Below are 15,707 nucleotides of genomic sequence, written 5' to 3' on the forward strand. Positions count from 1 at the left end.
ATGTTAAAACCACAATAAGGTTATCACCACACATCTATCAGAATGGCTAAAATAAAAAACGGTGACAACATCAAATGCTGTACAGCATGTGGAGAAACTGGACCATTCACACATTGTAAGATAGTATGGCTACTCTGGAAAACAGCTTGACTGTTTTTTATAAGCTATCGGGTTGGTGCAAAAGCAAATGCACCATTGACTTTACATTTTGGAAGGCCTGCTTCTGTGTAGAATTAGGAAATGGAACTGTTACTCGTAGATGGAAGTTCTGCGCAGGGTAATTTCTACTTAGAAATTAGGTTGCTTTTGCACCAACCTAATAAACATGCAATTACTATTTTATCCAGCGGTTGAGCTCTTGGGCATTCATTTACCCATGGAAATGAAAACTTATGTCCACACAAAAACGTATACGCGAGTATACATAGCAGCTTTATTTGTACTGGGAAAAACTGGGAACAACCCAAATGTCCTTCAATGGGTGGATGATAAGAAGCTGTGATACACCCACACTATGGAATACTACTCAGCAATAAGTAAGAATGAACTATTGATATGTGTCACAATTTCGATGGATCTCCAGGGAATTATGCTAACTGATAAAAAAGGCCAGTTCCAAAAGATTGCATGCAATATGATTTCATTTATCTAACACTGGTGAAAAGATGAAATTTTAGAAGTGGAGAACAGATTAGAAGTTAGGGATGGGGAGTGGGGCAGGAGAGAGGTGGGTGAGGTTATTAAAGGTCCTTGTGATGATGGAACTGTTTTGTATCTTGACTGTGGTGGTGGATAAATGAACACAATAATACTGTATTCAATTAAATACACACACAAATGAGCACAAGTAAAATGGGAAATCTGAATAATATCAGTGGATTAATGTCAATATCTAAATTAAAAAATTAGCTGGATGCATTTGCCTCCATCTGTAATCCCAGCTACTCAGGAGGCTGAGGCAGGAGGATCACTTGATACCAGGAGTTTGAGGCGACAGGGAGCTATGATAGCACTACTGCACTCCAGACTGGGCAACAGAGCAAGACCCTGTCTCAAAAAAAAAAAAAAAAAAGAAAAAGAAAAAAGGTCAATATCCTGGTTGTGATACAATAGTTTTCCAAGATGTCACCACTGGGAGAAATTGGGTAAAGGATACATGGGCTTTCCTTGTATTATGTCATACAATTGTATGTGAATCTACAAATAACTCAAAATAGCAAATTGAATTAACAAAAAGAAAACTGGGTCAGGTACAGTGGCTGACGCCTGTAATCCCAGCACTTTGGGAGGCCGAGGTAGGTGGATCACTTCAGGTCAAGAGTTTGAGACCTGCCTGGCCAGCATGGCAAAACGCCATTGCCATTAAAAATACAAAAATTAGCTGGGTGTGGTGGCAGGGCCTGTAATCCCAGCTACTTGGGAGGCTGAGGCATGAGAATCGCTTGAACCCTGGGGGTAGAGGTTGCAGTGAACCGGGATCACACCACTGCACTCCAGCCCAGGTGACAGAGTGAGACTCTGTCTCAAAAAAAGTCATAATAAAAATTTAAAAAGAAAACTGCATTGGCATGTAAAGATGTCCACAATACAGGGTTTTGTGAAAAAATTAGGTTGCAAAACAGAATATACTCTATGAATTATTTTTGTAATTTTGTATGTCTATATTAATGGTTACATATAAAATCTGGAAGGTTATATGCTGAAATGATAACAGTCAGTTCTTCAGGGTGGCAAGATTTTGGGTAACTTTAATTGTAACTTTCTTTTATTTCCTTGTGTGTTCTATTGTTTTTTCTACTGGACACATGGACTCAAGGGATAGAAATAAGTAAACATTTTAAAAGAGAGAATAAAAGGCTGTTGGGTAGCTCATAGAATTGCTGAGATGTCTGGAGAAAGAGAAAAGTGGAGACAAGCAAAAAAAGAGGCTGACCAGTAGAAATCTCTGGCCATATCCCTTCAAAAACGGTCTAGTTAGGGTACTGCTGCTGCTGCCCCAGCGGTAGATGCAGCTTGCCATCAGCACCATCAGCAATGGACCCCATTATTCCTGCTACCACTTGCCTTTGGAATGCTAATCTTGCTGCAGCTGCCACTGCCACACAGACAAACACACACACACACACAGCCACACAGACACACACACAAACACACACAGCCGCACAGACACACACACACAGATACACACACACACACTGCCCCCTCCCCGCCGACACACACACAGTGGTGGGTGGAGACTCTCTGTAGTCCTTGCTTCCTTGTGTCTTTTGCTACTGATGCAAAGACCAGAGCAGGTGCACAGACAATTCCTAACACTTTCAGGGCTTAGAGCAAGAGCACAATTGAAGTCCAACCTACTGTATGCTTAAACATTTAAAAGTTATAAACCAAACCTAGGAAACCATTACATAAAATACGTTCTATAATATGCCTTCAGAACATCCTTAAAGGCCCAGTTCAAATGAAGGTGATGGCAGGGGGAGAACCAGTTTGGTCGGTGGCTCATCCCCTTTCTCTTTCCACCACTGACTCATTCTCCACTTTAAGTTGCCTTATACACAGGCATGTAAGCATCCAAGCACCATCCACACACTACCACCATCCTCTGCCTGCAAACAGTCACTTCATGGCCACCCTTTGAGCCTTAGGATGTGCATGCAGTCCACCCTCAAAATAATGGATTTGGGGAGGAGATTGTACAGGCTTGGAAATGAATTGAAGCCTTTTGACCAGATAGTCCAGGATCCAGGACACCTGGAATGTGATCTATAAGTTGGGGGGCGGGCAGCCATAGGTGAACACATCTCCTTGGCCCTGTGGACTTCTCACCCCATGGAAAGGGACACAGCCAGAGTCTGGATTTCCCTAGCTGCAAGGGAGTCCAGGAAAGTGAAATCTGACACTTTTCAGTTTGAAGTTTTGCCTGCCACCAAGACTTAGTGTAGGGAATTCCATAAACATAGGAAAGGTGCTCAAAGCTGAGCAGCTTAAAAGAACAAATGTCCACTATGATATTATCTAATTGTGGGCTTAGACATTCATAGATTGATGATGATGACAATGACATTGATCACAATAAAGGCTAACCTTTTTTGAGCATTCACTTCTATCAGGCACCATGCAAATCTCTTTACTCTTTTTACTCTCATGACAATTCTAAGATACAGTCCCTTTTGTTATTGTCACCCCCAACAGAGACAAGAAAAACGAGATGGTAAGAGGTTAGATCACTTAGTCAAGGTCACTTGGGTAGCAAGTAGCACAGACAGGCTTTGAACACAAGTCCACCTGTCTCCAGGAACTCCAAGGTTTACCTCTACACTGGACATCCTCTAGAGATTAGGCTGGTAGAGATCACCTCCAAATCAACATATATGTTAGTAGCTATCTGTCTTAACTATAGGAAACCTGACCAGTGCTCCCTACAAATGTTTGATTCTGAACCAGAAAACCCACTAGGATTAGTTCACTGGATGGTGAAAACATTCTAGGGTGCTCTGTAAGCCAAGTTCAATGATATTTTAACACAGTTGGCCTGCTACCCTCTCCTCTCACCAGCCTTCTTTAGGACCAAGGATTCACAGAGGTTGAAGTTGTGGAGATAGGACTGAGGAATCCCAGTAGAAATTGAAAAAATATGGTGAGTGACTGGGAGGTGAACATGTGTTACCCTCGTGGTGGAGAGAAGGCAGGCATTCTCTGGTCTCTTTCTTTTCTTCTCCCCGTCTCCACACCCCAAGTGTAGGATTAGGGTGGGATGCTTTTAGGGATTATTAATAAAGAACAGATTTTTCAGTTTTGCAGGAAGATGATAAGAGATGAGAGAACCTTTCATAGCTGAGGCGTTTTAGAGGAATTTAGTTTGGGGGCACTTGAGCACAGTGGTTGAGGGGAGGGTGAGGTAGTCCAGTTTCTACTGGGGGTACTGGTGGTACCTTGCTGGTTAAGGATAGATCCTAGGTAAAAGTTTCTCAAACCTATCTTCCCATTGGAATCACCTGGTGCACTTTTTAGAAATACAGCTTTCGAGCTGTGATTCAGACCTACCAAGTTGGAATCTCTTAGGGAGATTTATTGGTCAATAGATGGTTAGCCTGGTTTAAAGGAAAAAGGATCCAAAATCGTATTCAAGCTTACTTTTGGGTCCAGCTAAGATAGGAAAAGAGGTATATAAAGGCTCTCACTAGAAATAAAAGCAAACATTGGGCTAGAGCAATGTTTCTCCAAGTGTGGGGTGTTTATGAGTACCAAGATAATATTAGGTGTCACACAGCCATCAATTCACAAAGAAAGTTATTCTTTTACAAACCTCTTTCAGTCCTTCTGATTACATCAAGAACTATCAGTCTGGTGCTAAAATGTCTTTAATGCCTCTCTTGCTTATTCCTCTTCCAAACAAAGAGAAAGCAAATCTCAAATTCAGTTTCTAGCAGATAACAGGATCTAAAGAATGTTGTAGTGTTGTGTTGTCTGTATTGAATGTGTGTGTGTTTTTTTAAAATTATACTTTAAGTTCTGAGATACATGTGTGAAAGTGTTTTAAAGATTTTATTTCTTGATTACCTTTTAATCGTCACATAATACTTGTACATATTTATGGGATACAATGTGATGTTTTGATACATGTGCACCTTGTGTAATAATTGAATCAGGGTGTTTAGCAAGTCCATCACCTACTACATTTATCATTTCTTTGTGGTGAGAACACTCAAGCCTTCTCTCCTGGCTATTTTGAAATATACAATACAATATTGTTAACCATGCTCATCCTACTGTGGAATAGAACATTAGAACTTATTTTTTTCTATGTAACGTAACTTTGTATGCATTGAGGAGTCTGTCTTTATCCCACTGCTCCTCTTCCCTTCCCTGGTGACCACTATTCTACTCCCTACATCTATGCGATCAGTTTCTGTAGATTCTACCTGTGAGTGAGATCATGCTGTATTTGTCTTTCTGTGCTTGGATTATTTCACCTAACATAATGTCCTCCAGGTTTATTCAAGTTGCTGCAAATGACAGGATTTCATTCCTTTTATGGATGAGTAGTATTCCATTATGCATATATGCCACATTTTCTTTATCCATGAATTCAATGATGGACACTGAGATTGATTCCATATCTTGACTATTGTGAATAGTACCATGCTCTTAGTTATTGGGAGAATTAATATTGTAAGAATGTCTATACTACTGTAGTGATTTACAGATTTAGTGCAATCCCTATCAAAATACCAATGACATTCTTCACAAAAATAGAAAAAAATCTTAAAATTCATATGGAACAACAAAAGATCTCAAATAACCAAAACATTCTCGAGCAAAAAGAACAAAGCTGACAGCCTCACACTACCTGACTTCAAATTATATTTCAAAGCTATGATAGTCAAAATAGCATGGTACTGACATAAAGATAGACACATCAATCAGTGAAGCAGAATAGAGAACACGGAAATAAATCCACCAACTTACAGCCAACTGACTTTTGAGAAAGGTACCAAGAAGACAAATTGGAGAAAAGGCAGTCTCCTTAACAAATGGTTCTGGGAAAACTGTGTGTTCATATTCAGAAGAATGAGACTAGACCACTATCTCTTAACATATACAAAAATCAACTCAAAATGAATTAAAGACTTCAATGTAAGTCCTGAAACAACAAAACTCCTGAAAGAAAACATAACAGAAATGCCTCATGGCTGGTCTGGCAAAGATTTTTTTAGTAATACCTCAAAAACACAGTAACAAAAGCAAAAATAGACAAATGAGATTACACCAACTGAAAAGCTTCTTCACAGCAAAGGAAATATTCAACAGAGTGAAGAGGTAACTTAGACAATGGTAGAAAATATTTGCAAACTATGGATCTGACAAGGGATTAATATCCAGAATATACAAGAGATTCAAATGATTCAATAGCAAAAGAAAATCTGATTAAAAAATGGACAAAAGATCTGAATAGACATTTCCCAAAAGAATGCATACAAATGGTCAACAGGTATTTGAAAAAAAATGCTTAACATCACTAATCATCAGGGGAATGCAAATCAAAACTACAATGAGATATCATCTCACACATGTTAGAATGACTATCATCAAAAAGACAATAAAAATACTGGTATGGATGTGGAGAAACAGGAACTCTTATATACCCTGGGTGAGAGTGTAAATTGGTACAGCCATTATAGAAAAGAGTGTGGAAGTTTCTTACAAAATTGAAAAATAGCTGGGTGTGATGGCTCATGCCTGCAATCCCAGCACTTTGGGAGGTTGAGGTGAGTGGATCACATGAGGCCAGAAGTTTGAGACTAGCCTGGCCAACATGGTGAAATCCCGTCTCTACTAAAAATACAAAAATTAGCCAGATGTGGTGGCTCATGTCTGTAATCCCAACTACTCGGGTGACTGAGGCACAAGAATTGCTTGAACTGGGGAGGTGAAGGTTGCAGTGAGCTGAGGTTGCACCACTGTACTCCAGCCTGGTAGCAGAGTGAGACCCTGTTTCAAAAATAAATAAATAAATAAAAAATAGAACTACCATATGATACAGCAATCCTACTATGGAACATATAGCCAAAGGAAATATATCTAATATGTTTTAAAGGTTACCTTCAATTTTGGAAAATGAGACTGCTGTTTTATTTTGAGTAATGATAAGGGTCACTTTTGAAAAATCATATACATGTATTTTAGAGTCAGATAACATTAAAAGTTACATAAATAATCATACTATTTGTACACTGGTGGGGGAGAAATCTTGGAGGTGCAATGTGAATGACTGAAGTTTGGGAAACATTGGAATATTCCCTAGTCCCCATTTTCTCTCTCTTGGGAATCTGAGTGTGGTGGAAAGAGTACAGAAAATTAAAGACTCCCAATAAACAGCAGCCACGTATTTTCTTCTTTTATTAAAAGTCTTTCATCTTATACTCAGAAAGAGGGACTCCAGACATTAACACATACTTCCTTTAATATGTTAATACATTATCTGAAATGAACTATAGTCCTTGCAGCTCACAATGTCATTAGACAGGTTGAGGAGGTTGGGAGTCAGAGACAGAGCCGTGGGGGGGATTAGGGAAGAGGCAATTGCTGATGAAAATAAAGAAGCCTTTTCATGGTCTGCAGCTAAGCCTCAAGGCATCACTGTGTGAGCAAGGAAGTGCTAGAAAGTTGTCTGTGTGAAATGGAGTGTAAACTGCAAACGTATTATTGAGGTGGAGGAGAGGGGAACAGAGACTGAAGGAGTAGAAATGGAATGCATGGACAGAAGGAGGGACCCACTTAGGAAGCATTAGCACCCCCTGCAAGTGGGAGACATTGTGGGAGTTTGGCTGTTCTTACTTATACAATACCAGATAAGGCTGCAGTTCACACTCCGTGTGTTTGCTGCTGCATCTCCATCAACAGATGGAGGTAATAAAGAGGCTAAAAATGGAAACATGAACTGGTGTGTAGCTTTGTTGTGGCAGTTTGTCACAGAACAGTCAAGAATCCCTCGCCGGTAAATGTGCTTGTCAAGGTCACCCATGACCTCTTTGGTATTAAATCTAATAGACGCTTGGTTGACTGGGCTGTAGCATGGCCAGGGAGGCCAGTCTCTTGGGGCATGAGGTTGGCCACTGCCCATTTGTGATCAGCTGGACTCAAGCAATGGCGTGGCTTCCCTGGGGTTTCTTGAGGGCTGTTAGTTCCAGCTTTGGTCAACAGCCTATATAATTAATCAACTTAAAGGGAGTGCTGGTTAGCAATGGTTCTTGACCCTGGCTGCATATTAGAATCACCCAGGGAGCTTTAAAAATAATACCAATGCCTAGGCCTCACCCAGGACCAATTGAATCAGAATCTTGGGAGGAGGAGGGAGCCTCAGATATCAGCATTTTTTTAAAGCTCCCCAGGTGATCCTAATGTGCAGCCAGGGCTGAGAATCAGTAGGTTAGATCATTAAGGGGCCAAGTTCAGACACACATGCCTAATACAAGTCTGGCTTCCTGCCTCTTCCCAGTCAACTCTGAATTGGGATAGGGAGTTGACATTGAGAGAGAGCAAGAAACCGTAATTTATTTAAGCAATAACCAGTTAATGCAGCGTTAAGATTGCTTCCAATTTTATTTGTATAATGTGACAAACACTAACCTTATGCATAAACCTTACTTTGGGAGTCCGAGGCGGGTGGATCACGATGTTAAGAGATCGAGACCATCATGGCCAACATGGTGAAATCCTGTCTCTATTAAAAATACAAAAATTAGTTAGGCATGGTGGTACGTGCCTGTAGCCCCACCTACTCAGGAAGCTGAGGCAGGAGAATCACTTGAACCTGGGAGTGGAGGTTGCAGTGAACTGAGATCGTGCCACTGCACCCCAGCCTGAAGACAGAGCGAGACTCCGTCTCAAACAACAATAACAACAACAACAAAATCTTTGTAAGTATCTACAATCTATTTACAATCTATTTCTTGGGATACACTTCTACCCTGAGTGAAAAGGTATGAATACTTTCTAATGTGTGTTATACACACAGCTAAATTGTCTTCCAGAACTACTGCTCCAATGTAAACACTCAAGTGTGCATGAGTGTGCCCTTTTTATATAGGGTTGATAGCCTGGGGCTTATCATTTAAAAAATATTGGCCAATTTGATAGGTAAATTCTATTGAACATTAATTTATCTTGTACTTCTTTAATGTTCAAGTTTCTCTTTTGTATATTAGTCATTTCTTCTTTTCTGAAATGGCTACTCATATGTTTTGACCATTTTCCCATTGTGGTGTTCATTTTTTCTTACTGATTTTTTAAAGACTTTACATATTAAGGGTATTAAACTTTGTCATATGTTGCTGATTTTTCTTGGTGTCATGTGTTTTTATTTTATTATTATTTTTAAATATACAGATGTAAAGTGTTTACGTAGTCAAAATTGACCATCTTATCCTTTGTGGTATCTTCCACTGCTTTTATGTTTAAAAACTTCTTTATCTCAAAATGTTCTTATAATATTTTATGGGGTAATTTCTTTTTTTATTATTATACTTTAAGTTCTAGGGTACATGTGCACAACTTGCAGGTTTGTTACATATGTATACATGTGCCATGTTGGTGTGCTGCACCTGTTAACTCATCATTTAGAATAATATTAAATGCTTCAATTCATTTGGAAATTGTTTTGTTTTGGCAAACAAATTGTCTCAACTCCAACAACCAAATGCCTACTCCATCACATATTCAACAAATACTGAAGGCTTATTACTTGACTTTCTTTTTCGTCCTTTTGATCAATTTGTGTATTCTGTCTTAGGCAAATACCACACTGTTTAATTACCATAACTTTATAACTTATTTTAAGATCTGGCAAAGTAAAACATTCTTCCTTTTATTTTCAAAAGCATTTTGTCTATTCTTTATGATTCTTCTTACATAAATATTATTTCTAAAAAATCTTACAAAAACATTACAAAATTGAAGCATGTTAAGACCATATTGTTTGTAAATGTTAACAAATTGATCTATGGAATCAAAGAGAGAGTCCAGAGGTTAGAAACATAGCATTTTATATCAGCGAGAAAAGAGAAGACCATTGAGTAATTGATTTTGGACAATTACTTATCCAATTGGAAAAAACTTAGTGCACTACTTCAGATTATAAACAAAAGTAAACTCCAGGAAAATGGGTAAAGTCTATGAAGAGTCAATTGACAAACCAGAAATCAAGTATGATCATGAAATATATAAAAGGATTCTCACCCTCAGTGATAGGGAAATACAAATAAAAACAAAAATTTGATATCATTTTTCTTCCATACGATTAAGCAAAATTATTTTTAAGATACGATTTCTTAATATGTAGAATTGTTGAGGTTGGGGTGGTATTGCTGGGGTGGTGTCGATTAGCATAGGTAACTTGGAAGAAAATGTGGGAGAATCTATTAAAATTAAAAATATGTATACCCTGTGACCCAGTGACTCTTCTTCAGAGACACACTGTCACGTGTACACTGTAAGGAAAATATAAGCAGGCCTCTACCAGTTTCTAGAATATCGAAATGCTTCTCCTTTGGTTGGTAGATAGACCCAATCTCAGGTCGTTTAAGTGCCCTCGACCCTCACTCCCTGGACCGCTTCAATCCCTTACCCTTAGCCCTGCACTTTTCTGTGATCCAGCAACTAGAGTTAATGACTGGCATAGAAGGACCCTTCTCTGGCTATAGGGCCAGGGTCTGTTCTAATTGGCTGGGGATTTTTTTACTGATCCTTGTTGTTAAAAGATGCTTATTGAAGCATTGTTGTTAGAATACAGAATATAAACAACTGGAAGCAGAAACTGCTAGCTGCCTACTTCCTATCCACTTCTTTTTCAAAACAATAGGACTAATGAACACTACTACTCATCAAAAGAGTACACACCCTAGCTTTCCTTGTGACCAGATGTGGCCATGTGGTTAAATTCTAGCCAATGAAAGGTGATTAGACATTTGTGTAGACTTCTGAGAAATTCTCTTAAGGGAGAAGAAGAGTACCCTTCTCTGCTTCCTCCACATAATCAACAGGATTGGGGATGTGATTGTGGACACGTCAGGTGCCGATCTTTAACCATAAGGAGGTGGGATACATCCAAGGTTGCAGAGAGATGGAAGAAGTGTGGGTGCCTGATAACTTCACAGAGCTACCATACAGACCCAGATTGCTTCCTTTTGTACTTCCGTTAAATGACATAGATACATTTATATCCTATTCAAACTGCTATTGTTTTGGGGTTTTCCATTATATGCAACCAAATCTAATCCTAAAGGAAAAGGATAGAAAATTAAATGCCCATCAACACTGAAATGGATATATAAACCACAACACATAAATAAATATAAACTGGAAGTAACTTGAGGTATCATATATGTGATGAAAATACCCTGAAGAGCCTAAGTTAAATCTATAGGCATTAACATGTTCAGTGAAAAAAAGCAAGTTGCAGAATACCCTCATCATGTCTGTACATTCCTAGCAAAACCCCCAACAAAGTATGCTGGGTTTAAAATTTCTTTTCTATTTTTTTCTATACATGAAGGCATAGGAAAGAGATTAAAAGTATACTACCTAAACTGTGTCAGTGTTAATAACTTTTGGGGAGAGAAAGAGAGCACAAAAATTGCTGGGGATGGGTGGTCAAAGGGCATCTTATCTTTGGCTGCACTATTCTACATTTTTACAAAAGGACCGAGTCATGTACTACTTGTATGGTATAAATTAATTAGGTTTCCCTGCTACTCACTGGCTGACCTTCTTAAACTGTTTACTTGCTCACTGCTTGCCACCTGCAGGGTCCACATTTGAAAACGGCCAGAGCTGAAGACTCAAAACTGGAGGAGTTGCCTCTTTATACAGAGAGATTAACTCAAGAGCCACCACCTGATTGCTTTTTGTTGGTGAAGTTCAAGGTTCTTTCAGAACAATTCTGTCACATAAACTGTATTTCTCACAATACCACTGTGTCTAAAGGAATAAAATAAAGGTATTAATCTACAAGGACAAAGAAAGTGAGAGGATGCAATGGAGAATGTAAGATTACCATAAAATGTTGGAAGCATCACCCAGCATAGCAGACAAGTAGGTTGCAGCTGACTGCCTACAGTAGGAAACATTGCCTCAGAAACCTTCAAAAGTCTCAGCACTTGGAGGCATCAGGTACTGTGGGGAGCAGGAAAGAGGCACAAGGTTGAGCAGTTGGATCCCATATGTGTCCCTTGCCATGCACATAACCAGACAACAGTGCCACTCACTCTGTAGTCACTTATTCTACAGGAAAATTGATTAAGAGGAGCTTCAGACTGGGAGAGTTCAAACATAGTGGTGGGAAAAGTCACAATGTTAGCATGAACCAAGAAGAATTAAGTTAAAATCATCCTCTTATGTAGTATTTATTCATGGATCCCATGCCGGATTCTTCTGATTATTTTTCATTTTCAAATGGGGTCAGTTCTTAGTCTGTTTGTTGCTTAAGAACAGTGTAGGGTCAAGGTGGAGGTGAGTGATCTGTGCAGTTCGCAGTATTCTTTTGGCTTATTGTCCTAAAAAATTTCTTACCACGTTGACAAGTGTTTAGCTTCAGGAATAGATCTTCTATTTGAGTGATATTAGAAGCCATAGAGGGCTTTAAATGGAAGGATTCCTCTTTTTTGAGACTGGACTTTAGGAAGATCTGTTAGAGGACTGTCAGTCAGCATCCGCTCAGGAAAACAGAACAGCTCTGGGTATTTCAAATGGAAAGGATTTAATAGAGGGAATTTGTCCCAAAAGTGATGGAAGGGTTGGAGGAGCAAAAAGGGGAGAATGGAAGTTACTGAAAAACTAATAACTGCAAAAACCATGCCTAGACTGGAGGATCAAAGGAAAGTGGTGTTAACAGAGTCTATGACTGCTACATCGCTGTGATAGTTGAAGCATCTGCTATTGTTACTGCTGCCTTAGGAACCATGGCCACATCCACCTTGCAGGAAGCCAGAAGGTCACACTTCCGCTAACATTGCAGGATCCTGGGGCACCCAAAATTGTCTGAGAGGTAGAGGGTCCATTAAACATGTGGGAGCCAGGACCTATGAATTCTGTGCTGCTGAGGCTATAGGAATGCCCACTTCAACCACCATGCAACACGAGAAGGAAATTATAAGTCTGCACACAGCCACCCCTGCTGTTGCTGCTAATGCTACATGAGATATCTCTAGAAGCAAAATGTGGTTTTTTCCTTCCATCTGTTTTTCAGTCTTCTGCCAGGATCTCCTGTGGGTGAATCTAACTGGAAAACCAGCTGGTCAAAGATTCTGGGAAATGTAGTTTTCAGACTTCCAGCATCTTGCAATTCAAAGGAAAATATGAAAGAGTGGGAACAGAACCCAGGGGAAAGAAATGACTGTCAGTAGCTATTGCAGGAATTTAGATGAGAAAGGATAGTAACTTGGACCAGGCTGTTGACAATGGAGATGGTGAGTCAGTCAAATTCATCCAAGAGGGATATGTTCCAAGACCCCCAGTGGATGGTTGAAACCGTGGATAGTACTGAACTCCATATATACTATGTTTTTTCCTATATACACATACCTATGATAAACTTTATAAATTAGATACAATAAGAGATTAACTTATCTAAAAACACAAACAATAACTAATAATAAAATAGAACAGTTATAACAATATGCCCACATCACTACTCTTGTGCTTTGGGGTGATTATTCAGTAAAATAAAGGTTACTTGAACACAGGCACTGTGATGCTGCAACAGTTGGTCAGTTGGTCTGTTAACCAAGAAGGCTATTAATGATGAACGGGTGGGGTAGCATCTACAGTGTGGCTATATTGAACAAAGGCATGAATCACGTCCCAGGCAGGACAGAGAAGGATAGGGAGAGATTTCATCATGCTCTTCAGAATGCTGTGCAATTTGAAACTTACAAATTGTTTATTTCTGGAATTGTTCACTTAATATTTTCAAACCATGGTTGACTGTGGGTAACTGAAAATGCAGAGAGCGAAATTGCAGATGGGGAGGGACTACTGTATAGACTTTGAGGGGAGAATCAACAGGATTTGCTCACATATCAGGTGTGGAGTATAAGAAAGAAAGGAATCAAGACTAACTTTTCTTGACCTGAGCAAATGAAGATTAGGATTGTCATTTATTTATATGACTAAGACTATGAACAAAGCAGGCTTTAGGGAACTCGTAAGAGTTCAATTTGGGGCATGTTTATTTGAGATGTCCATTAGGCATCCAAGTAGAGATGCTGAGTAGACAGTTGAGGGGAAAAATGTATGCATTTGAGACTCAATAGCATGTAAGTGATATATCAAGCCATGAGACTTGTAATATCACTAAAAGAATGAATGTAAGTAGCAAAGAGATGATGTCTCAAGACTAATCCCTAGGATACTACAAGTTAGGGGTCAGGGAGGCAAAAAGAAATCATCAAAAGAGGCTTCAAAGGAGAAGGAGAGAAGTGATAGAAACACTAGAAGAATGCGGCATCTTGAAATCCTGGTGAACAAAGCATTTCAAGAAGAAAAAACTGTCACCTGTGTCAAATGCGTAGAATGAATGAGGATGAAAAATTGACTTGAGTTCAACAATGTGGAGTTCATTGGTGACCTTGAGAAGAACAGTTGTAGAGGAGAGGGGAGAGGTGGGAGCAAAAGTTGATTGGAATGGGTTCAGGGCAATTGGGACCACTAAAGATCATTCTTTTGAGGAGTTGAGTTGTAAAGGGAAGCATATTAATAGAGCACTAGAAAGGCAGAGGTGAGTTCAAGATGAGGTAGTTTCTTTTCTTTTTAAGATGTCACAAATAACAACATGTATGCTGATGAGAAGGACCCAGTGGAGAGGGGAAATTGATGATAAAGGAGGGAAAGTGAAGGATTTCTGGGGTCATGTCCTAGAGGAGACAAGAGTGGATTTGATATGTGTACAAGTGGAAAAGTTGGCTTTATCTAAAAACACAGACAATAAAATCATACTGATAGGCACTTGCAAAAAGATGGATGGAATTGGGGATGATTATGTTCAGTGATCTCCAGCCACAGAAAGACAAACATCTCATGTTCTCACTGATTTGTGGGATCTAAAAATCAAAACAATTGAACTTATGCACGCAGAGTAGAAGGATGGTTACCAGAGGCTGGGAAGTGTAGTGGGGTGTGCGTGGAGTGGGGGAGGTGGGGATGGTTAATGGGCACAAAAAGGTAGCTGGAAAGAATAAATAAGACCTACTATTTGCTAGCCCAACAAGGTGTCTATACTCAATAATAACTTAATTGTACATTTAAAGATAACTAAAAAAGTGTAACTGGAATTGTTTGAAATACAGAGGATAAATGCTTGAGGGGATGAATACCTCATTCTCCTTGATGTGATTATTACATATTGCATACCTGTATCAAAACCTCTCATGCACCCCATAAATATATACATCTACTATGTACTCATAAAAATAAAAGATAAAAAAAAACAAACCGACCATAAAAAAACATACTAACAAGAGAGAAAATAAAGTATATGAACACAGATGCAGGTAGGTGAGTAGAGGTGGTCATAAAAATTCTCTTCTGGTCTCTTCTACGTTACCAGTAAAGTAAAGGCAAGGCCATTGGCTGATGGGGATAGTGGAGAAAGTGTTAGAGGTTTGCAAAGAGGAGGGAGGGTACTAAGTAGCTATATAGAGCCTGAGAATGAATGGACTAGGAAATATAGTATGATTGCTAGGAAGTGTTAAGGGCCCTCTTGAGAATAGAAATGATGAATTTTAAGTGAGACTAGTCGTCATGCTTGTACATTCGCTGTGTTCGGTTGTGCGGGTGCAGACATTGAGTGGGAAGAAAGTTGATTTTAACCCAAGAAATACAGCACAGTGAGAGATGGTCAACGAGTTGATGGTTATAAGCGAAAAGTTGATTATTGTGCTTATCCATGGAATTTTGACTGAATAAAGAGGGAAGAGAGGACATAAAGGAGGTGATCAATCAACAGAGAATTTGGTCCTTTAAGATAAGTTGTACCATGTCCTCATGGCTAAAATTGTTGTCCTTCAGGCAAAGGGGTGTTTGAAGGTATTATCTGTCTATTTATCCAGGAAGCACTTATTGAACACCTGCCATAAGCTATGTGCGGAGAGGATATTTGGTTTCTTCCTTAGAAACATTTAAAATATCAAGGAGATACATTGGATTCA

Source organism: Macaca mulatta, chromosome 20, assembly GCF_049350105.2.
Source record: "Macaca mulatta isolate MMU2019108-1 chromosome 20, T2T-MMU8v2.0, whole genome shotgun sequence".
NCBI classification, from domain to species: domain Eukaryota; kingdom Metazoa; phylum Chordata; class Mammalia; order Primates; family Cercopithecidae; genus Macaca; species Macaca mulatta.